Genomic DNA, 22,126 nt, shown 5'->3' with positions numbered 1-22,126 from the left:
GAGTGCAATGGCATAATCATAGCCCACTGCAGCCTCAAACTCCCGGGCTCAAGGCATCCTCCTGCCATAAAGGCCTCCCAAAGTGTTGGGATTAAAGGCATAAGCCACTGTCAGGCTAGGTTTTTTTTTTTTTTGAAGCAAGGTTTGGCTCTGTCACCCAGGCTGGAGTGCAGTGTTGCAATCTTGGCTCATTGAGACCTCTGCTTCCCAAGCTCAAGCGATCCTCCTGCCTCAGCTTCTCAAGTGGTTGGAACTACAGGCATGTGCCACCAAGCCTGGCTAATTTTTGTATTTTTTGTAAAGAAGGGGTCTTGATACGCTGCCCAGGCTGGTCTTGAATTCCTGGGTTACAGTGATCCACCCACCTCGGCCTCCCAAAGTGCTGGGATTACAGGTGTGAGTCACCAAGACTGGCCAAAAAAAGTTAAGTGTTAAAATCAAAAAGAAAATTCACCAAGCCATTTTGCATATTGTTCTGGAAAGATACAGATACATATATATATATATGACTGAGAGAGAGAGAGAGAGAGAGAGATCTGGACTAGACACCTTATACTATCAGTTGGGTATAACTTTGTTGCAGAAAGTACAAAGGGAACTGATTAGAGTTAAGGAACATATGTATGTGTATATATATATATGTGTGTGTATATATTTTCCCAATTCCTCATACCACCCCTTGTTATTAATTTTTATTGAGATATAATTTATACACCATAAATTCACCCTTTTAAATAAGTGCAGAATTTAGTGGGTTTTAGTATAGTATTCATAAGGCTGTACAGCCATCACCACTATTTAATTCCAGAACATTTTCAGCACCCCAGAAAGAAGTCCCAGAATCACTGGCCCTACTCCCCATTTCCTCTCCTATTTCCTGGCAAGTATTTAGTTACTTCCTATGAACTTGCCCATTTGGGACATTTCATATAAATGAAATCATACAGTACACGATTTCACTAAATAAGACTTTTGTGTATGGCTTCAAACAATTTTGAAAAATTGAGGTAAAGTAGGCATAACATAAGATTTACACTCTAACCACTGCCCCCTCTCCCCACCTTTTTTTTTTTTTGAGACCGAGTCTTGCTCAGTCGCCCAGGCTGGAGTGCAGTGGCGTGATCTTGGCTCCCTGCAAGCTCCACCTCCTGGGTTCACGCCATTCTCCTGCCTCAGCCTCCTGAGTAGCTGGGAGTACAGGTGCCCGCCACCACACCTGTATTTTTAATAGAGACGGGGTTTCACCATGTTAGCCCCCACCTTTTTTATGAGACAGGGTCTCACTCTGTCTTCCTGGCTGGAGTGCAGTGGTGTGATCATGACTCACTGCAACCTCAACCTGCCCGGGCTCAGGTGATCCTCCCACCTCAGTCTCACAAGTAACTGGGACCACAGGCACACACCAAATCGGGCTAATTCTTGCACTGTTTGTAGAGACAGGATTTTGCTAGGTTGCCCAGCGTGGTCTCGAACTCTTGGACTCAAGTGATCCTCCCACCTCGGCCTCCCAAAGTGCTGGTATTACCAGCATGAGCTACCACACCTGACTGCCTCTAACCACTTTTAAGTGTACAATTCAGTAGTGTTAAGTATACTCACACTGTTGTACAACAAATCTCCAGAACTTTTTCATCTTCCCAAATTGAAACTCTGTACCTATTAAACACTAGCTCCCCATTCTCTCCTTCTCCCAGCCCACAGTAGCCACCCTTCTACTTTCTGTCTTTATGAATCTGACCACTCTAACTAAGTACCTCATATGAGTGGAATCACACAGTATTTGTCCTTTGGTGACTGGCTTATTTCACTTAGCATACTGCCCTCAAGGGTTCTCCATGTTGTAACATGCGTCAGAATTTCCTTCAAGGCTGAATAATATATCTGTTATACAGATCAATGACATTTGCGTTATCCATTCATCAGTTAATGCACATGTAGGTTGTTTCCACCTTTTGGTCATTGAGAATAATGCTGCTGTATACATACGTGTATGCGTTTCTGCATGACCATTTGTTTGCAATTCTTTTGACTATGTATGTATGAATAGAATTACTGGGTCATACAGTAGCTCTAAGTTTAACTTTTTGAGTAACTGCCAAAGTATTTTCCACAGTGTTACACTGTTTTACTTTCCGCTAACGATATATAATGGTTCCAATCTCTCCAAATCCTCCCCAACGTTTTTTATTTTTATTTTTTAAACAATTACAGCCATGCTAGTGAATGTGAAGTGGCATCTCATTGTGGTTTGGGTTTTAATTTGATTTTAATTTTTTTTTTTTTTTTTTTTTGAGACGGAGTCTCGCTCTGTCACCCAAGGCTGGAGTGCAGTGGCCCGATCTCGGCTCACTGCAAGCTCCGCCTCCCAGGTTCACGCCATTCTCCTGCCTCAGCCTCTCCGAGTAGCTGGGACTACAGGCGCCCGCCACCACGCCCGGCTAATTTTTTTGTATTTTTAGTAGAGAGGGGGTTTCACCGTGGTCTCGATCTCCTGACCTCGTGATCCGCCTGCCTCGGCCTCCCAAAGTGCTGGGATTACAAGCGTGAGCCACTGCACCCGGCCGATTTTAATTTTTAAAATAAAAAGAATATACTTGGTCTGAGGTGGTGGCTCACGCCTGTAATCCCAGCATCTTGGGGAGCCAAGGTGGGTGGATCACCTGAGTTTAGGAGTTCAAGACCAGCCGGCCAACATGATGAAACCCCCTCTCTACTAAAAATACAAAAATTAGCTGCGTGTGGTGGCAGGTGCCTGTAATCCCAGCTACTCAGGAGGCTGAAGCAGGAGAATCACTTGACCCAGGAGGTGGAGGTTGCCATGAGTTGGAATCGCACCACTGCACTCCAGCCTGAGAGGAGACGCTGTCCAGAAAAAAAAAAAAAAAGGATCTATATATGTACACACACACACACACACTATATATATATATATACACATATATACATATATATATACATATATATATATATACACTTTTCTAGTATAATAAAATTATTTTACAAAAGAAGCCCATTACTAACACATACTTGCATGCAAAGCACAAGACACATCTATTGGCTGGGCGTAGTGGCTCATGCCTGTAATCCCAGCACTTTGGGAGGCCGAGGCGGGCAGATCACTTGAGGTCAGGAGTTCAAGACCAGCCTGGCCAACACAGTGAAACCCCATCTCTACTAAAAATACAAAAATTAGCCAGGCATGCTGGTGGGCATCTGTAATCCCAGCTGCTCAGGAGGCTGAGGTAGGAGAATCTCTTGAGCCTGGGAGGTGGAGGTTGCAATGAGCCAAGATCCCACCATTGCACTCCAACCTAGGTGACAGCAAGACTCCGTCTCAAAAAAAAAAAAGAAAGAAAAGTACTAAAATTAAGTTGCCAAGAATTTACATGTAGTCCTTTCTACATATACGACATAAATACCTGACACTTCATTCATTCCCTTCATTCTCCAGCCAGCCTCCCCCGGAGAAGTCTGGCAACGATTCTGACCATCGGGCACAAGAAATTACCTTTTTCCAGTTTATGTTAGGACAACCTACATGGGTTTACATTTGGCTTAATATAATACTACCCTACTTCTCCAATAAGTATTTAAGCATTTATTTAAAAAAATGGAAACTTTTCAATACAACCACTTCTACTACCCTAGTCTCTCTGAGAAACACATGACATGCCTTACATCCTTCTCCGTTTTTTTCTTTTCCTTTGTTTTTTTTTGAGACGGAGTCTCTTTCTGTCGCCCAGGTTGGACTGCAGCGGCGGGATGTCAGCTCACTGCAAGCTCCGCTTCCCGGGTTCACGCCGTTCTCTTGCCTCAGCCTCCTGAGTAGCTGGGACTACAGGCAACCGCCACCACGCCCAGCTAATTTTTTTTTGGTATTTTTAGTAGAGACGGGGTTTCACCGTGTTAGCCAGGATGGTCTCAATCTCCTGATGTGATCTGCCCGCCTTGGCCTCCCAAAGTGCTGGGATTACAGGTGTGAGCCACCGAGCCTGGTTTTTTTTTTTTTTTTTTTTTGAGACAGGGTCTCTGTCGCCAGGCTGGAGTGGAGTGCAGTGGTACGATTTCGGTTCAGTGCAACCTCCAACTACCTGGTTCAAGTGATTCTCCTGCCTCAGCTTCCAGAGTAGCTGGGATTACAGGCACGCACCACCATGCCCTGGTAATTTTTTTTTTTTTTTAAGAGATGGGAGTTTTGCTCTTGTGGCCCAGGCTGGTGTGCAATGGCATGATCACAGCTCACCGCAACCTCCGCCTCCTGGGTTCAAGTGATTTTCCTGCTTCAGCCTCCCAAGTAGCTGGGATTACAGGCGCTGGCCACCATGCCCGGCCAATTTTGTATTTTTAGTTGAGACAAGGTTTCTCCGTGTTGGTCAGGCTGTTCTCAAAACTCCTGACCTCAAGTGATCCGCCCACCACTGCCTCCCAAAGTGCTGGGATTACAGGCGTGAGCCACCATGCATGGCCCAGCCCAGCAGATTCTTATATTTAAGTTTTTAAAGAAATGTTCACCTTTCTACTGCTAGATGTGTACTGGAATCTAATTGTGGTTTTAATTTGCATTTCTTTAATAGCTAGTGATGTTGAATGTTCATGTGCAAATATCTTCTTTACTATACTGTTCAAATCTATTCCCATATTTTAATTGGATATTAATATTTTTATTGAGGTTTTCTTTTCCCTATAATCCCATTGGAGATTCGTTATTATTGAGTTTTAAGAGTGCTTTAGGCCAGGCGTGGTGGCTCACACCTGTAATCCCAGCATGTTGGGAGGCCAAGGCGGGTGGATCACGAGGTCAGGATATCGAGACCATCCTGGCTAACACGGTGAAACCCAGTCTCTACTAAATACACACACACACACACACACACACACACACAGACACACACACACACACACAAAATTAGCAGGGAGTAGTGGCGGGCAACTTTAGTCCCAGCTACTCGGGAGGCTGAAGCAGGAGAATGGCGTTAACCCAGGGGGTGGAGCTTGCAGTGAGCAGAGATCATGCCACTGCACTCCAGCCTGGGCGACACAGTGAGACCCCATCTCAAACAAACAAAAAAGGAGTGCTTTATAGATTCTAGATACAAGTCTTTTCAGGGACCAGGTACAGTGGCTCATGCCTATAATCCCAGCACATTGGGAGGCTGAGACAGGAGGATTGCTTGAGGCCAGGAGTTTTAGACCACCTGGGCAATATGGTGAAACCTTGTCTATACCAAAAACATAAAAATTAAGCAGGTGTGGTGGTGCTCACCTGTGGTCCCAGCTACTCAGGAAGCTGAGATGGGAGGATTGCTTGAGCCTGGGAGGTCGAGGCTGCAGTGAGCTGTGATCGCCACTGCACTCCAGCCTGGGTCACAGAGTGAGATACTATCTCAAAAATTAAATAATAAATAAAAACAAAAAACAAGGCCTTATAGATATGTGTTTGGTAAATATCTTCTCTCAGGTTGTGGTTTGTCTTTTTATTCTGTTCAAAGTGTTCTCTGGCTGGGCATAGTGACTCACACCTGTAATCACAGCACTTTGGGAGGCCGAGGCAGGTGGATCACTTGAAGTCAGGAGTTCGAGACCATCCTGGCAGACGTGGTAAAACTCCAATCTCTACTAAAAATACACAAATTAGCCACGTGTGGTGGCCCATTCCTGTAATCCCAGCTACTCAGGAGGCTGAGGCACAAGAAGTGCTTGAACCTGGGAGGTGGAGGTTGCAATGAGCCAAGATTGCACCACTGCACTCCAGCCTGGGCAAAAGAGTGACTCTGTGTCAAAAAAATAAATAAATAAATAAAATAAATAAGTAAAGTTTTCTGAAGAGCAGAAGTTTTTAATTTTGATCAGCTTTAAGTTAGCAATTTTTTCTTATATGGCTTGTGCTTTTTTGTTTCTTACCTAAGAAATCTTTAAGAACCTGTTGTTTAATCCAAAGCGGAAAAGATTTACTCTCTATGTCTTCTCCCAGAAATTGTATAGTTACATTTAGATCTATGACCCATTTTGAGTTAATTCGCATATATGGTGTGAGGTTTATTTTTGTTGTTGTTTTTTTGCAATTTTATTTTTATTTTTTGGAGAAATGAGGTCTCACTGTGTTGCCCAGGCTTGTTTCGAACTCCTGGCCTCAAGTGATCCTCCTGCCTCATTCTCCCAGAGTACTGGAATTATAGGCATGAGGCATCATGCCTGGCCTTCTCTGTAGATATAGGTCTATCTATCTATCATCTATCTATCTATCTATCTATCTATCATCTATCTATCTATCTATCTATCTATCATCTATCTATATATATATCTTCACTAGGTGTGATGGCACATGCCTGTAGTCCCCGCTACTAGGGAGGCTGAGGTGGGGGTATCGCTTGAACCCAGGAGGTAGAGGTTGCAGTGAGCCAAGATGACACCACTGCACTCTGGCCTGGGTGACAGAGCAAGACCCTGCCTAAAAAAAAATATACATATATTTTATATATATATGTGTGTGTGTGTGTGTGTGTATATATATATATATATATTTCTGCAGGGCCCTATTGTGAGTTTGTTACACAACTTACTGCAACTTAAATTGTGCCACCACCACCCCCACAGTATGGCAAGCTAAATAGAAACTCAGTTATGCTAAGGCTGGTTGAGGGCATTATGCAAGATTAGCATGGAAAGGGCCCTTCATTTAGCGCTCTGCTCCGTTCATTTTTGTCAGGTCACTTTCTTATCTTCACCAGGTTGTCAGATCTGTTTTACTGCTCTAGCCTCACTTTCCTCAGCCTCCTGCAGCATCTTCCCTGTGAGCTAGATCCCTTCCTCTCTGGATGAAGTCCTCTTCATCGAACAACTTTCTCACTTAGTTCTCTAAGATAGTGAGGATCTGTCTGCTTTTTTCTTGACCATTAGTGGATAGGAAAAATGCTCTGATTGTCTGTAACCATTTGTCACCAAGGACATAAAGACATTGAACAAATTTCCTCATTGGAGTTCATTATTGGAAGTCTTGAGGAGTTTACACATTTATATACAAAGTAAGTAGGCCAGCTCATTTGTCTTGGCTCATGTGTAATGATCTTTAATGCATATTGAAAAATTACTATTCTCAAATAAGGATAATGTATATCTTAGGTCTTTTACAGTCTCAAAGGTTTGTCAGTATATTTTGAAACAATCCTGCGAACAGATCTAGATTGAAGGAGACTTAAGAATCATGAACTGCTCTTTCTCAGTGACCGGGTCTTTTGCTCAGGCGCAGATGGGGAAGCGGAGCCAATATGCCAGTGGCCCGGAGCTGGGTTTGTCGCAAAACTTATGTGACCCCGCGGAGACCCTTCAAGAAATCTCGGCTCGACCAAGAGCTGAAGCTGATCGGCGAGTATGGGCTCCGGAATAAACGTGAGGTCTGGAGGGTCAAATTTACCCTGGCCAAGATCCTCAAGGCCGCCCGGGAACTGCTGACGCTTGATGAGAAGGACCCACGGCGTCTGTTCGAAGGCAACGCCCTGCTGCGGCGGCTGGTCCGCATTGGGGTGCTGGATGAGGGCAAGATGAAGCTGGATTACATCCTGGGCCTGAAGATAGAGGATTTCTTAGAGAGACGCCTACAGACCCAGGTCTTCAAGCTGGGCTTGGCCAAGTCCATCCACCACGCTCGCGTGCTGATCCGCCAGCGCCATATCAGGGTCCACAAGCAGGTGGTGAACATCCCGTCCTTCATTGTCCGCCTGGATTCCCAGAAGCACATCGACTTCTCTCTGCCCTCTCCCTATGGGGGTGGCCGCCCGGGCTGCGTAAAGAGGAAGAACGCCAAGAAGGGCCAGGGAGGGGCTGGGGCTGGAGACGATGAGGAGGAGGATTAAGCCCACTTGTCCTCCTGGGCTGCTGAATTGTCTCGTTTTCCTGCCAAATAAACAGGATCAGCGCTTAAAAAAAAAAAAAAAAATCATGAACTGGAGGCGGCACCGGGGCAGGCGCAGAGCTGGCAAGCACGTGGTGGGGCCCGAGGCACGCAGAGGGTGGCGCGCCTGGGAGCCTGTCGCTGGCGCGGTCCAGGAGGGAGGTTCGGCGGCGGGAGGCAGCATGTCGGTTGCAGGGCTGAAGAAGCAGTCCTATAAGGTCAGTGAGAAGGTCGGAGGGGCTGAGGGGACCAAGCGAGATGATGACTTCAAAGAGATGGAGGCGTCATCAACAAGGCGGTGATGGAAATGCTGGCAAGGACCATCAAGTACCTGCAGCCCAACCCAGCCTCGCAGGCTAAGCTGACCATGCTCAACACGGTGTGCAAGATCCAGGGCCAGGTGAAGAACCCCGGCTACCCGCAGTCGGAGGGGCTCCTGAGCCAGTGCCTGAGCCGCCACCAGAAGGAGCTGGGCAATGAGTCCAACTTCAGTGATGCACTGCTGGATGCCGGCAAGTCCATGAAGCACCTGGCAGAGGTGAAGAACTCCCTGGACATAGAGGTCAAGCAGAACTTCATTGACCTCCACCAGAACCTGTGTGAGACAGACCTGAAGGGGATCCAGCACCACGTGCAGAAGCTGGAGGGCCGCCGCCTGGACTTTGACTAAAAGAAGCAGCAGGGCAAGATCCCCAATGAGGAGCTGCGCCAGATGTCAGGCTTTGGGAGAGGGCAGCAAGACACCAATGATGAGAGTGACGTTATCAGTGCACTAAGTAATATCTTGCCTTATTTCTCAGCAGATCTAGATGCAGAATCAATATTGTTACCATTCACTAAACTGCTTTTTTCAAATGTACAAGGTGGGGATAGGCTCCTGAGTATTTTGGAAAACAATAGAAAGAGCCCCTCACAGTCCAACCTTCTAGGTAATAAATTTGAACATCAAATATTTCCAAATAAACTAGAAACTGCTGAACCATAGGAAAACAGCCTAGCAAGATTCAAAGTGTAGGCAAAAAAACTTGCAGAGAGTGAAGACAGTCCTCATAGGCCCAAGGAGCATCCAGAAAAGACACTTCAAAGAGGCGGGAAAGCACAGCACTAGGAAAGAACAGGATGCCCAGGCACTTGTGGACAATGCTGCCAAAGAGAAAAGGCTTGAGAGTCCAGCCCCAAGGGGGCTGGAACAGCCTCACGTAGTGCAGGGTCCTGAGAAGGTAGCGGGAAACACCACCTACACTAAGCCTTCGTTCACCCAAGAGCATAAGGCAGCAGTCTTCTCTATGCTGAAACCCTTCTCCATGGTCATGCCTTCTGCCTCTAGCCCCCCAAGAGCCCTACCTCAAGTCAGAGACAGATCGAAAGACTTAGCCTACACCATTTATTGTTAGAAATTGCAATGGCTAGGGTTAAAAATATGGAAGCTTCTAAACCAATCATACATTCCAAAAAAAAATACCGCTTTTATAAAACTCGCTCCCATGTGGCCCACAGAATACCCAAGGCCAAAAAGATTAGAAAGTTTAGAAAGAGCAGTTATCTCAATAGACTGATGCTCGCAAAGAGGCTGCCGTTCTCTGCAGAGAAGAGCCTCATAAATTCACAAGGGGTTTTCTCATCCTTAGAATCTTTAGTCCTCAAGAAAACCCTCTTCTGGAAGTATTTGCTCCTTCAGAATGTTTTAAGAGAAAACACTCATGTAGAAGACACAGCTGCAAGAGATGCCTCTGAAGAAAACGTTTTTATGGAAAACACTGTTATGCCAGAAGGCACCATCTCTGAAAACACAAACTACAATCATCCTCCTGCGGCAGCTTCCGCTGGGACTGTGTTCAACTTACAGCCAACTTTAACCAAGCTGAGACAAAATGGGAATACAACAACGTGGGCACTGGCCTGTTCCCCAAGCTCAAAAGCTTCAATTATCCATTGCTCTCCTCCCCAGGTGATCAGTTTGAAATTCAGCTAACCCAGCAGCTACGGTCCCTCATCCCCAACGAGGATGTGAGAAGGTTCATGTCTCATGTTATCTAGACACTGAAAATGGAATGTTCAGAAACGTATGTGCAAATGACCTGTGCCAAGCTCATGTCACAAACAGGCCTCCTGATGAAGCTTCTCAGCAAGCAGCAGGAAGCAAAGGCATCCAAGGCAGAATGGGATATGGACCAATGGAAAACTAACCATATTAATGAGAGTGGACAGAAAGAGCAGAAGTCGTCTGAGGTGAGGACCACACAGAAACATGAGACCCAGATTTCCATCATTTAGCATATCCCAGGACAGTGCCCACATAGGAGAACCTGGGACTCCCAGGCCACAGCTTGTCTTGGCCATGTAACTTAGGCCATGACAGTGATCTCCCACTTTGCTCAGGTAGACAGTGAAACAGATTACGGCACAAGATGAACTGTAGCCCGGGGGTGGTAGCTCAAGCCTGTAATCCCGGCACTTTGGGAGGCCGAGGTGGGTGGATCACTTGAGGTCAGGAGTTTGAGGCCAGCTTGGCCAATATAGTGAAACCCTGTCTTCACAAAAAATACAAAAATTAGCTGGGTGTGGTGACACATGCCTGTAGTCCCAGCTACTTGGGAGGCTGAGGTGGGAGGATCACCTGAGCCCAGGGAGGTCAAGTCTGTAGTGAACTGTGATCGCACCACTGTACTCCCGCCTGGGTGACAGAGTGAGATCCTGTCTCAAAAAAAATAAAAAAGAACAAAAGAACCTGTAAGCTACTCAACTGGAATACTGGGGTTTTGAAAAGTTAGCTTCCATTCTCTCTCTTTTTTTAATTGGTCTTTCTTTTTTCTTTTTTTTAGCTCATGAAAGAAGTTCCACGATATGGCTATAACAACGAAGTCATCTTGGCAATATCTGTGACTGTAATACTAACAATTTGGATTATAATGATTTGTCTGATTGAGGTAAGGACAATAATTAATTCAGGTTTTCAGAATACAATCCTGTCTTTGTGTGGATTCAGAACCCACAAACTGAAAACCAATGTCACTTTCCCACTTGACATTCTTCTTCTGTCGTTTAAGGCTGAGGTATGCTTTGTTCTTTTACTGCAAGTATATTCCAGGATTTTTAAAGGATCCTCGCTTCCAGGAGATCTCTGTGAAATGAAACCAAGTTAACTCCACTAGACTATTTTAAGAAGTTAAGTTGACATAATGGCAAACTTCCTCCCACCCAAAACTATGTCAACAATTGGATGTACTCACCGAGTCACCCCTTACTCTGCCACTAATTTATTTCCTTGTTGCTTAAATGATGAGAGACATATAATCTCCACCCTCACGGAGTTGTCATCACCCTGGAGAGGAAGAAGACAGCCAAAAGTGAGAAGTATTGTCTTGTGGACTTATTAGATTCACATAGTATCGTCCTTCTCCAGTGTGTAAGGCGTTGTCTAAATAGGTCCTGTTACAGCACTACACGGTAGCCATTTTAAAAAAAAATTTTTGGCCATATGTTTAAATTCATGGGGGAGGGGGAATGTCTCATACTCCAGCCCTCCTGAGCTTAGGCCCTCTGTAAGACGTGTCACCATTTCTTGGACACCATATAGACATTCCCCCTGAGATTAGAGATGCTCAACCTGCATCAACATATCTAAAGCCTGCATCTGGCTACTCTGGGGCGAGTCCTGTTTACAGTGCCCATTCCTGGAGCTTGCCTCTTTTTGCCTTTTGTTTGATTACGTGATGTATTACTTTTCCCAACAGGCCAGTGCTAGCATATTGGAAGAGTGATTTAATAAGGTGGCAACCTTGACGCTATGCTCCTAATCCAACCTTATTTGCCTCATTTACCATTTCCATTATTGTGGTAGCCCTCCATTCCAGCCAGAGCAGCCCCTCACCATACCCCAGTCATACCATCCCCATTTCTGCTCTTGTCTGTGCCTTTGTCCATCTAAAATTCCCTTATTTCACTCTGCCTGTGGGAGTCCTGTGAATCTCTCCAAAGCCAACTCGGTTCATCTTTCTGCTTGAAACCTTCCCTGAATAGACCAGGTGCAGTGGCTCACGCCTGTAATCCCAGCACTTTGGGAGGCCAAGGCGGGCAGATCACAAGGTCAGGAGATCGAGACCATCCTGGCTAACACAGTGAAACCCCGTCTCTACTAAAAATACAAAAAAATTAGCTGGGTGTGGTGGCAGGCTCATGTAGTGACAGCTACTTGTGAGGCTGAGGCAGGAGAATGGCGTGAACCTGGGAGGTGGAGCATGCAGTGAGCCAAGATCAGGCCGCTGCACTCCAGCCTGGGGGACAGAGCGAGAGACTCTGCCTCAAAAAAAAAGAAACTTCCCTGAATATTCCAGCCCTCCTGAGCCTAGTCCCTTTGTGAGATTTGTCCCCATTTCTTGGACACCATATGAAAGACTTCAGAGGCTGAAGTGGGAGGATTGCTTGAGCCTGGGAGGTCGAGGATACAGTGAGCTGTGATCATACCACTGCACTCTAGCCTGGGCGACAGAGCGAGACCCGGTCTCAAAAACAGCCACCACTGAAAACTATCTTGGGATTTGAATAGGATTATCTTAAATTTGTAGATTAATTTCAGAATTGACATCTGTACGACATTCTAGCAACACCGTATTTCATGTCATGTATTCATTTCTTGTTAATGTCTTTCAGAAGAGTTTTAGGGTTTTCATCATATAGATCTCACACGTCTTTTGTTAGATAACAGATCTTTGTATTTTTGTTCCTAAATACTTCAGACATTTGTATTGCCATTGTAAATGGGATCTTTCTTCCATTTTCTAGTTAGTTATTGGTGGCACATCTGAAAAGTATTTGAGGTTTGTGTGCTGCTCTCTTGATTTTGTATCTAGCCACCATACTGAATTCTCATATTACTTCCAGTAAAATCTTAGTTGATTCTCTTAGGCTTCTTTGGCTAACATTTATTATTTTATATGCAAATAATGATAGTTTTGTCTCTTCCTTTTCAATACTTACTCTTTCCTTCCTTTCCTTTCTTTTTTTTTTCTTTCTCAGGGCTTTGTTGTCACCCAGACTGGAGAGCAATGGTGTGATCTAGCTCACTGTAACCTCAAACTCCTGGGCTTAAGGGATCCTCCTGCCTCAGCTTCCAGAGTGGCTGGGACTACAGACAGGCAGAGAATTTTAAAACTTTTGTTCTAGAGACAAGATCTCGCTATGTTGCCCAGGCTGGTTTTCCTGCCACTTTAGAGCAGGTTTCCTTTTTTTCATACTTTTAAGAGTTTTTTAATAAGGAATTGTCCGTTGAATGTTAGCTAAAACAGTCAATAAAATGCAGTAAGTGCCAGCTGCATGCAAGATCCGAAGTTAGATACAGTCAGCCCTCTTCATCAGCAAGTCCACATCTTCAGATTCAACTAGATGAGGCTGAATATTTGAAAAAAGAAACAATAAAAATACAAATAGTACAGTATAACAACTGTTGCCTGTTATATAATATCTATACATTTTATTAGTGATGACCTAAAGTACATGGGACCAGGCACGGTGACTCACGCTTGTAATCCCAACACTTTGGGAGAACAACCTGAGCAGCATAGTGAGACCTTGTCTTTAATAAAAATAAAAATAAAAAAATTAGCCAGGTGTAGTGGTATACACCTGTAGTCCCAGCTACTCAAGAAGCTGAGGTGGGCAGATCACTGGAGCCCAGGAGGTTGAGGCTGCAGTGAGCTGTGATTGTGACACTGCACTCCAGCCTGAGTGACAAAGGGTGATCCTGTCTCTAAGTAAGTAAGTAAATAAAGTATATGGGGGGTGTGTGTGTTGGTTATATGCAAATACTGCACCATTATATGTAAGGGATTGAGCATCCACAGATTCTGGTATGGTGTGGGGGCGATATCCTAGAACCAGTCCCCTGCAAGGTAGCAAGGATGACTGAACTGTGGAAGAATCAAAGCACTGTTAAACAGCATACAATTCCTGTCTTCAAATAAGTTATCTCATCAGGTAGATGAGACTTAAAATGAATAAAAGGAATGAATACGCATTTGGAGATAGTGGTTGTTGTGATAGATAACCTTAATTCTGTTTTCTTCCAAAACAGATTCTTGCCCACAAAAGGGCATCAAAGGAACATGAAGAAGACTCATCAGTGTGAGACCCCTGAGCCCAAGTTAAGGCATCTGGATGGCCTGGAGCCACGTTTTTAAAATTTTATTAAGTATTTTTTTTTTTACTTAAATCAACGATTACTTTGTGGTTGTGTTCCTCAAAACGAGGATTTTTTAACAATAAAAATAGCTTGTTAAATCATTTTTAATGGTAATTAATTGGTTCCTGAAGATTTGACTAAAGAGAAAACTAGGCCAATCTAAGCAGAGTCCAAATGAAGTAGAAAGTCCATAGAGGATGGGCAAAAAGGAAGTTGTGGAACCACAGACACAGTAAAAGGAAAAAATTGGCCAGGCGCAATGGCTCCCAACTGTAATCCCAGCACTTTGGGAGGCTGAGGTGGGTGGATCGCTTGAGCCAGGAGTTCGGGCAACATGACAAAACCCCCATCTCTACAAAAAAAAAGGTCAACATGACAAAACCCCCAATGTGTACAAAAAGTACACAAAAAACATGAGCCAGGCGTGGTGGTGTGCACTTGTAGTCCTAGCTACTTGGTAGGCTGAGGTGGGAGTATCACTTGAACCTGGGAGGTGGAGGTTGCAGTGAGCTGAGGTTGAGCTGTTACACCCCAACCTGGGTGACAGGTTGAAAGATGAGGCCCTGTCAAAAACAAAAAAAAAAAAAAAAAAAAGGAAGAAAGCAAAGAAAAAAAAATTTATTTTTGTGACAAGGTCTCTTTCTGTCTCCCAAGCTGGAGTGCAATGGCATAATCATAGCCCACTGCAGCCTCAAACTCCCGGGCTCAAGGCATCCTCCTGCCATAAAGGCCTCCCAAAGTGTTGGGATTACAGGCATAAGCCACTGTCAGGCTAGATTTTTTTTTGAAGCAAGGTTTGGCTCTGTCACCCAGGCTGGAGTGCAGTGGTGCAATCTTGGTTCAGTGCAACCTCTGCCTCCCAGGCGCAAGGGATCCTCCTGCCTCAGCTTCTCAAGTGGTTGGAACTACAGGCATGTGCCACCAAGCGTGGCTAATTTTTGTATTTTTTGTAAAGAAGGGGTCTTGATCGCTGCCCAGGCTGGTCTTGAATTCCTGGGTTACAGTGATCCACACACCTCAGCCTCCCAAAGTGCTGGGATTACAGGTGTGAGTCACCAAGACTGGCCAAAAGAAGTTAAGTGTTAAAATCAAAAAGAAAATTCACCAAGCCATTTGGCATATTTTTCTGGAAAGATACAGATACATACACACACACACACACACACACACACACACACACACATATATATAGAGAGAGAGAGAGAGAAAGATATCTGGACTAGACACCTTATACTATCAGTTGGTTATAACTTTGTTGCAGAAAGGACAAAGGGAACTGATTAGAGTTAAGGTACATATATATGTGTATATATATGTATATGTGTGTGTGTATATATATGTGTATATATTTTCCCAATTCCTCATACCACCCCTTGTTATTAATTTTTATTGAGATATAATTTATACACCATAAATTCACCCTTTTAAATAAGTGCAGAATTTAGTGGGTTTTAGTATTCACAAGGCTGTACAGCCATCACCACTATTTAATTCCAGAACACTTTCAGCACCCCAGAAAGAAGTCCCAGAATCACTGGCCCTACTCCCCATTTCCTCTCCTATTTCCTGGCAAGTATTTAGTTACTTCCTATGAATTTGCCCATTTGGGACATTTCATATAAATGAAATCATACAGTACATGATTTCACTAAATAAGACTTTTGTGTATGGCTTCAAACAATTTTGAAAAATTGAGGTAAAGTAGGCATAACATAAGATTTACACTCTAACCACTGTCCCCTCTCCCCACCTTTTTTTTTTTTTTTTTTTGAGACCGAGTCTTGCTCAGTCGCCCAGGCTGGAGTGCAGTGGTGTGACGTTGGCTCCCTGCAAGGTCCACCTCCTGGGTTCACGCCATTCTCCTGCCTCAGCCTCCCGAGTAGCTGGGACTACAGTTGCCCGCCACCACACCCAGCTAATTTTTTTTTGTATTTTTCGTAGAGACAGGGTTTCACTATGTTAGCTCCCACCTTTTTTTTGAGACAGGGTCTCACTCTGTCTTCCTGGCTGGAGTGCAGTGATGTGATCATGACTCACTGCAACCTCAACCTCCCCGGGCTCAGGTGATCCTCCCACCTCAGTCTCACAAGTAACTGGGACCACAGGCACACACCAAATCGGGCTAATTTTTGCATTGTTTGTAGAGACAGGATTTCGCTATGTTGCCCAGGCTGGTCTCGAACTCCTGGACTCAAGTGATCCTCCCACCTCGGCCTGCCAAAGTGCTGGTATTACCAGCATGAGCTACCACACCTGACTGTCTCTAACCACTTTTAAGTGTACAATCCTGTAGTGTTAAGTATACTCACACTGTTGTACAACAAATCTCCAGAACTTTTTCATCTTCCCAAATTGAAACTCTGTACCTATTAAACACTAGCTCCCCATTCTCTCCTTCTCCCAGCCCACAGTAACCGCCCTCCTACTTTCTGTCTTTATGAATCTGACCACTCTAACTAAGTACCTCATATGAGTGGAATCACACAGTATTTGTCCTTTGGTGACTGGTTTATTTCACTTAGCATAATACCCTCAAGGGTTCTCCATGTTGTAACATGCGTCAGAATTTCCTTCAAGGCTGAATAATATATCTGTTATATAGATCAATGACATTTGCGTTATCCATTCATCAATTAATGCACATGTAGGTTGTTTCCACCTTTTGGTCATTGAGAATAATGCTGCTGTATACATACGTGTATGCGTTTCTGCATGACCATTTGTTTGCAATTCTTTTGACTATGTATGTATGAATAGAATTACTGGGTCATACAGTAGCTCTAAGTTTAACTTTTTGAGTAACTGCCAAAGTATTTTCCACAGTGTTACACTGTTTTACTTTCCGCTAACGATATATAATGGTTCCAATCTCTCCAAATCCTCCCCAACATTTTTTATTTTTATTTTTATTTTTTAAACAATTACAGCCATGCTAGTGAATGTGAAGTGGCATCTCATTGTGGTTTGGGTTTTAATTTGATTTCAATTTTTAAAATCAAAAGAATATACTTGGTCTGAGGTGGTGGCTCACGCCGGTAATCCCAACATCTTGGGGAGCCAAGGTGGGTGGAACACCTGAGTTTAGGAGTTCAAGACCAGCCGGCCAACATGGTAAAACCCCCTCTCTACTAAAAATACAAAAATTAGCTGGGTGTGGTGGCAGGTGCCTGTAACCCCAGCTACTCAGGAGGCTGAAGCAGGACAATCACTTGACCCAGGAGGTGGAGGTTGCCATGAGTTGGAATCGCACCACTGCACTCCAGCCTGAGAGGAGACGCTGTCCAGAAAAAGAAAAAAAAAGTATATATATATGTACACACACACACACAATTATATATATATATATATACACACACACACACACTTTTCTAGTATAATAAAATTATTTTACAAAAGAAGTCCATTACTAACACACACTTGCATGCAAAGCACAAGACACATCTAAGGGCCGGGCGTAGTGGCTCATGCCTGTAACCCCAGCACTTTGGGAGGCCGAGGCGGGCAGATCACTTGAGGTCAGGAGTTCAAGACCAGCCTGGCCAACACAGTGAAACCCCGTCTCTACTAAAAATACAAAAATTAGCCAGGCATGCTGGTGGGCACCTGTAATCCCAGCTGCTCAGGAGGCTGAGGCAGGAGAATCGCTTGAGCCCGGGAGGTGGAGGTTGTAATGAGCCAAGATCCCACCATTGCACTCCAACCTAGGTGACAGCAAGACTCCGTCTCAAAAAAAAAGGAAAGAAAAGTACTAAAATTAAGTTGCCAAGAATTTACATGTAGTCCTTTCTACATATACGACATAAATACCTGACACTTCATTCATTCCCTTCATTCTCCAGCCAGCCTCCCCCGGAGAAGTCTGGCAATGATTCTGACCATCGGGCACAAGAAATTACCTTTTTCCAGTTTATGTTAGGACAACCTACATGGGTTTACATTTGGCTTAATATAATACTACCCTACTTCTCCAATAAGTACTAAGCATTTATTAAAAAAATGGAAACTTTTCAATTCAACCACTTCTACTACCCTAGTCTCTCTGAGAAAGACATGACATGCCTTACATCCTTTTCCTTCTTTTCCTTTTTTTTTTTTTTGAGACGGAGTCTCACTCTGTCTCCCAGGTTGGACTGCAGGGGCGGGATGTCGGCTCACTGCAAGCTCCGCTTCCCGGGTTCACGCCGTTCTCCTGCCTCAGCCTCCTGAGTAGCTGGGACTACAGGCAACCGCCACCACGCTCAGCTAATTTTTTTTTTTTTTTTGTATTTTTAGTAGAGACGGGGTTTCACCGTGTTAGCCAGGATGGTCTCAATCTCCTGACATGATCTGCCCACCTTGGCCTCCCAAAGTGCTGGGATTATAGGTGTGAGCCACCGCGCCTGGCTCTTTTTTTTTTTTCTTGAGACAGGGTCTCGCTCCGTTGCCAGGCTGGAGTGGAGTGCAGTGGTGCGATTTCGGTTCAGTGCAACCTCCAACTCCCTGGTTCAAGTGATTCTCCTGCCTCAGCTTCCCGAGTAGCTGGGATTACAGGCACGCACCACCACACCCAGGTAATTTTTTTTTTTTTTAAGAGATGGGAGTTTTGCTTTTGTTGCCCAGGCTGGTGTGCAGTGGCATGATCTCAGCTCACTGCAACCTCCACCTCCCGGGTTCAAGCAATTCTCCTGCTTCAGCCTCCCAAGTAGCTGGGATTACAGGTGCCCGCCACCATGCCCGGCCAAATTTTGTATTTTTAGTTGAGACAGGGTTTCTCCGTGTTGGTCAGGCTGTTCTCAAAACGCCTGACCTCAAGTGATCCGCCCGCCTCTGCCTCCCAAAGTGCTGGGATTACAGGTGTGAGCTTGGCCCCACGCCCAGGTAATTTTTGTATTTTTAGTAGAGACGTGGTTTCAGCATGTTGGCCAGGATGGTCTCGATCTCCTGACCTCGTCATCTGCCCGCCTCGACCTCCCAAAGTGCTGGGATTACAGGCATGGGCCACTGCGCCTGGCCTGCCATCGTTTTTCATAACCCAAATAGCTTCTACCTGCTCTTCTAGTGTGCTATCACTAGTGGCCATTCTTCTGTTCATCTATTGAATATCTGTGCTAGCACTTTTCCCAAGCACTAGGAATGGAAAGTCGTGTAAGACTAATATCCTGCTTCAAGGATTCTCCCAGTGCTTATAGGTCAAAACTGCAGTCATTTACATCTTCCTTCTCTCCCTAAATAAGCATCTATCCCTTTGGTAGACTTGCTACTTGCTACTCCAGAGAAAAAGTGAAGTTATACAGGTATCAGAATAGAAGTTTTTTATATTTTGACACATAAATTTATGAATTGCCTGAAGTACCTAGAATGTAATGGGACTAATAAATCTTAGCTCCTTTCTTTATTAATCCAACTAAGATTTTCTACTGAGTGGGTTGTCTAAATTATACCTATTTCTCTTCTTATTTGGGGAGTAGATTCTTCTGTCAGGCCTTGTAGGGGAAGGATCATAGTTGCTATATGGGTAGTTAAGATTACAGAGCCTCATTTATTCTTTAAAGACTTACTTAGCATCTAATATGGCTCATACATTAATGCATAGAAGTGGCACAGAAAGGTCAATTTTTAAATTTAATTTTATTTATTTATTTTGAGACAGAGTCTTGCTCTGTCCCCCAGGCTGGAAGGATCTCGGCTCATGGCAACCTCCACCTCCCCAGTTCAAGCGATTCTCCTGCCTCAGCCTCCCAAGTAGCTGGGACTACAGACACCCACCACCACACCCGGCTAATTCTATGTTGGTGTTTTTTTTGTTTCTGTTTTTGTTTTTGGGAGAGACTGTGTTTCACCATGTTGGTCAGTCTGGTCTTGAATTCCTGACCTTAAGTGATCCACCCACCTTGGTCTCCCAAAGTGCTAGGATTATAGGCATGAGCCACCGTGCCCAGCCAACAACACAAAAGATTAACATGTCTTGCTAGTGAATTTTTTTTTGTTTTTTGAGACGGAGTCTCACACTGTCACCTGGGCTGGTGTGCAGTGGCATGATCTCGGCTCACTGCAACCTCCACCTCCCGGATTCAAGCGATTTTCCTATCTCAGCCTCCCAAGTAGCTAGGATTGCAGGCGCCCACCACCACACCCAGCTATTTTTTGTGTTTTTAGTAGAGACGGGGTTTCACTATGTTGGCCAGGCTGGTCTTGAACTCCTGACCTCGTGATTTGCCTGCCTCGGCCTCCCAAAGTGCTGGGATTAGAGGCGTGATCCACCACGCCTGGCCTCTGGCTAGTGATTTTTAAAGAGCACTAGGGATGTAGACTGAAGGATTTATTATTTGTAAAGAGTTTAGAACAATGCCTGGTACATGGTAGTCACATAAATTATGTCACTAAGACCAAAACTTTCAGCCAGCCACGGTGGCTCACGCCTGTAATCCCAGCACTTTGGGAGGCCAAGGTGGGAGGATTGCTGGAAACCAAGAGTCAAGACCCACCTGGGCAACAAATTATCTTTACAAAAAATTAAAAATAAAAAAAATTAGCCAGTCACGGTGGCATGCACCTGTAGTCCCGGCTACTCAGGAGGGTGAGGTGGGAGGATGGCTTGGGCCCAAGAATTTGAGGCTGCAGCGAGCTATGATCATGCCACTGTACTCCAGCCTCGGTGATGGAGTGAGACTTCATAATAAAAAAAAAAAAAAAGAAAGAAAATACCTAAATTTTCTCATCTCCTACTATAAATGTATGAAACTGGAACAGATTCATATATTACTAAAATAATTAATATATATCCAAGAGAATGACAGTTATTTATCTCTTACCATTTGTAGTAATGCACACAGCTTGATTCCGCTGCAGAGAGTCATATCCATCCTGTTTTTCTGCACACACTCCTATGCTGTCTCTTCTGTCTGGTTGTCCCACAGTTTCAACTCTGTAAATGAAGTAGAAAGGTCATTTCATACTTTTAAAAATATAACATGGCGGCCAGGCGCAGTGGCTCACGCCTGTAATCCCAGCACTTTGGGAGGCCAAGGAGGGTGGATAACGAGGTCAGGAGATCGAGACCACGGTGAAACCCCGTCTCTACTAAAAATACAAAAAATTAGCCGGGCGCGGTGGCGGGCGCCTGTAGTCCCAGCTACTCCGGAGGCTGAGGCAGGAGAATGGCGTGAACCCAGGAGGCGGAGCTTGCAGTGAGCCAAGATCGCGCCACTGCACTCCAGCCTGGGCGACAGCGAGACTCCGTCTCAAAAAAATAAATAAATAAATAAAATAAAAATATAACATGAATGATACCTAACAGCCACTAGCTTAAAAAGAGCAATCTCACCACAATTGTTTTTTTCTAAATAGTAACAGCAACCATGATTGAGTTCTTGCTATACTCCAGGCACTGTTCTAATTATTTTATATCTATCTATCATTCTTACGGCAATCTATGAGGTAGGTGCTTTTTCTTTTTTTTGAGACAGAGTCTCGCTCTGTCACCCAGGCTGAAGTGCAGTGGCGTGATCTTGGCTCACTGCAACCTCCGCCTCCCAGGTTCAAGCAGTTCTCTGCTTCAGCCTCCCAAGTAGCTAGGATTACAGGCACCTGCCACCACACCTGGCTAAGTTTTGTATTTTTAATAGAGATGGGGTTTCACCATCTTGGCCAAGCTGGTCTTGAACTCCTGACCTTGTGATCCACCCGCCTCGGTCTCCCAAGGTGCTGGGATTATAGGCGTGAGCCACTGCGCCCAGCCAGTGCTATTTTTAACATACCCATTTTATAGGTGAGGAAAATGAGGCACGAAAAGAAAAAAAGATTAAAAATGGCTAAATAACCTGATCCTGATTACCTGGCTGATGACTGGTGGAACCAGGACTCAAACCCGGGCATTCTGACTCTAGAATCAATCTATCTATCTATCTATCATCTACCTATCTATCTATCTATCTATCTATCTATTTTTTTGAAATGGAGTTTCATCATTGTTGCCCAGGTTGGAGTGCAATAGCACGATCTCAGCTCACTGCAACCTCTGCCCCCGGGTTCAAGTGATTCTCCTGCCTCAGCCTCCTGAGTAGCTGGGATTACAGAGATGC

At 44.7% G+C, this 22,126-nt stretch overlaps 2 pseudogenes across 1 annotated transcript; both read left to right on the top strand.

Moving 5' to 3' along the window:
• Positions 1-7,215: 7,215 nt before the first annotated feature.
• LOC115833914 lies at positions 7,216-7,916 on the top strand (annotated as a pseudogene). Its single transcript, XR_004029122.1, has one exon. The product of XR_004029122.1 is annotated as a 40S ribosomal protein S9 pseudogene (transcript).
• Positions 7,917-8,070: 154 nt separating this feature from the next.
• Positions 8,071-14,012, top strand: LOC100604759 (annotated as a pseudogene).
• Positions 14,013-22,126: the final 8,114 nt, after the last annotated feature.

This window comes from Nomascus leucogenys, unplaced genomic scaffold, assembly GCF_006542625.1.
Source record: "Nomascus leucogenys isolate Asia unplaced genomic scaffold, Asia_NLE_v1 000834F_83500_qpd_obj, whole genome shotgun sequence".
In the NCBI taxonomy this organism is placed as follows: domain Eukaryota; kingdom Metazoa; phylum Chordata; class Mammalia; order Primates; family Hylobatidae; genus Nomascus; species Nomascus leucogenys.
Note: the sequence above shows the minus strand (reverse complement) of the source record. Positions and strands in the feature narration are given on the sequence as shown.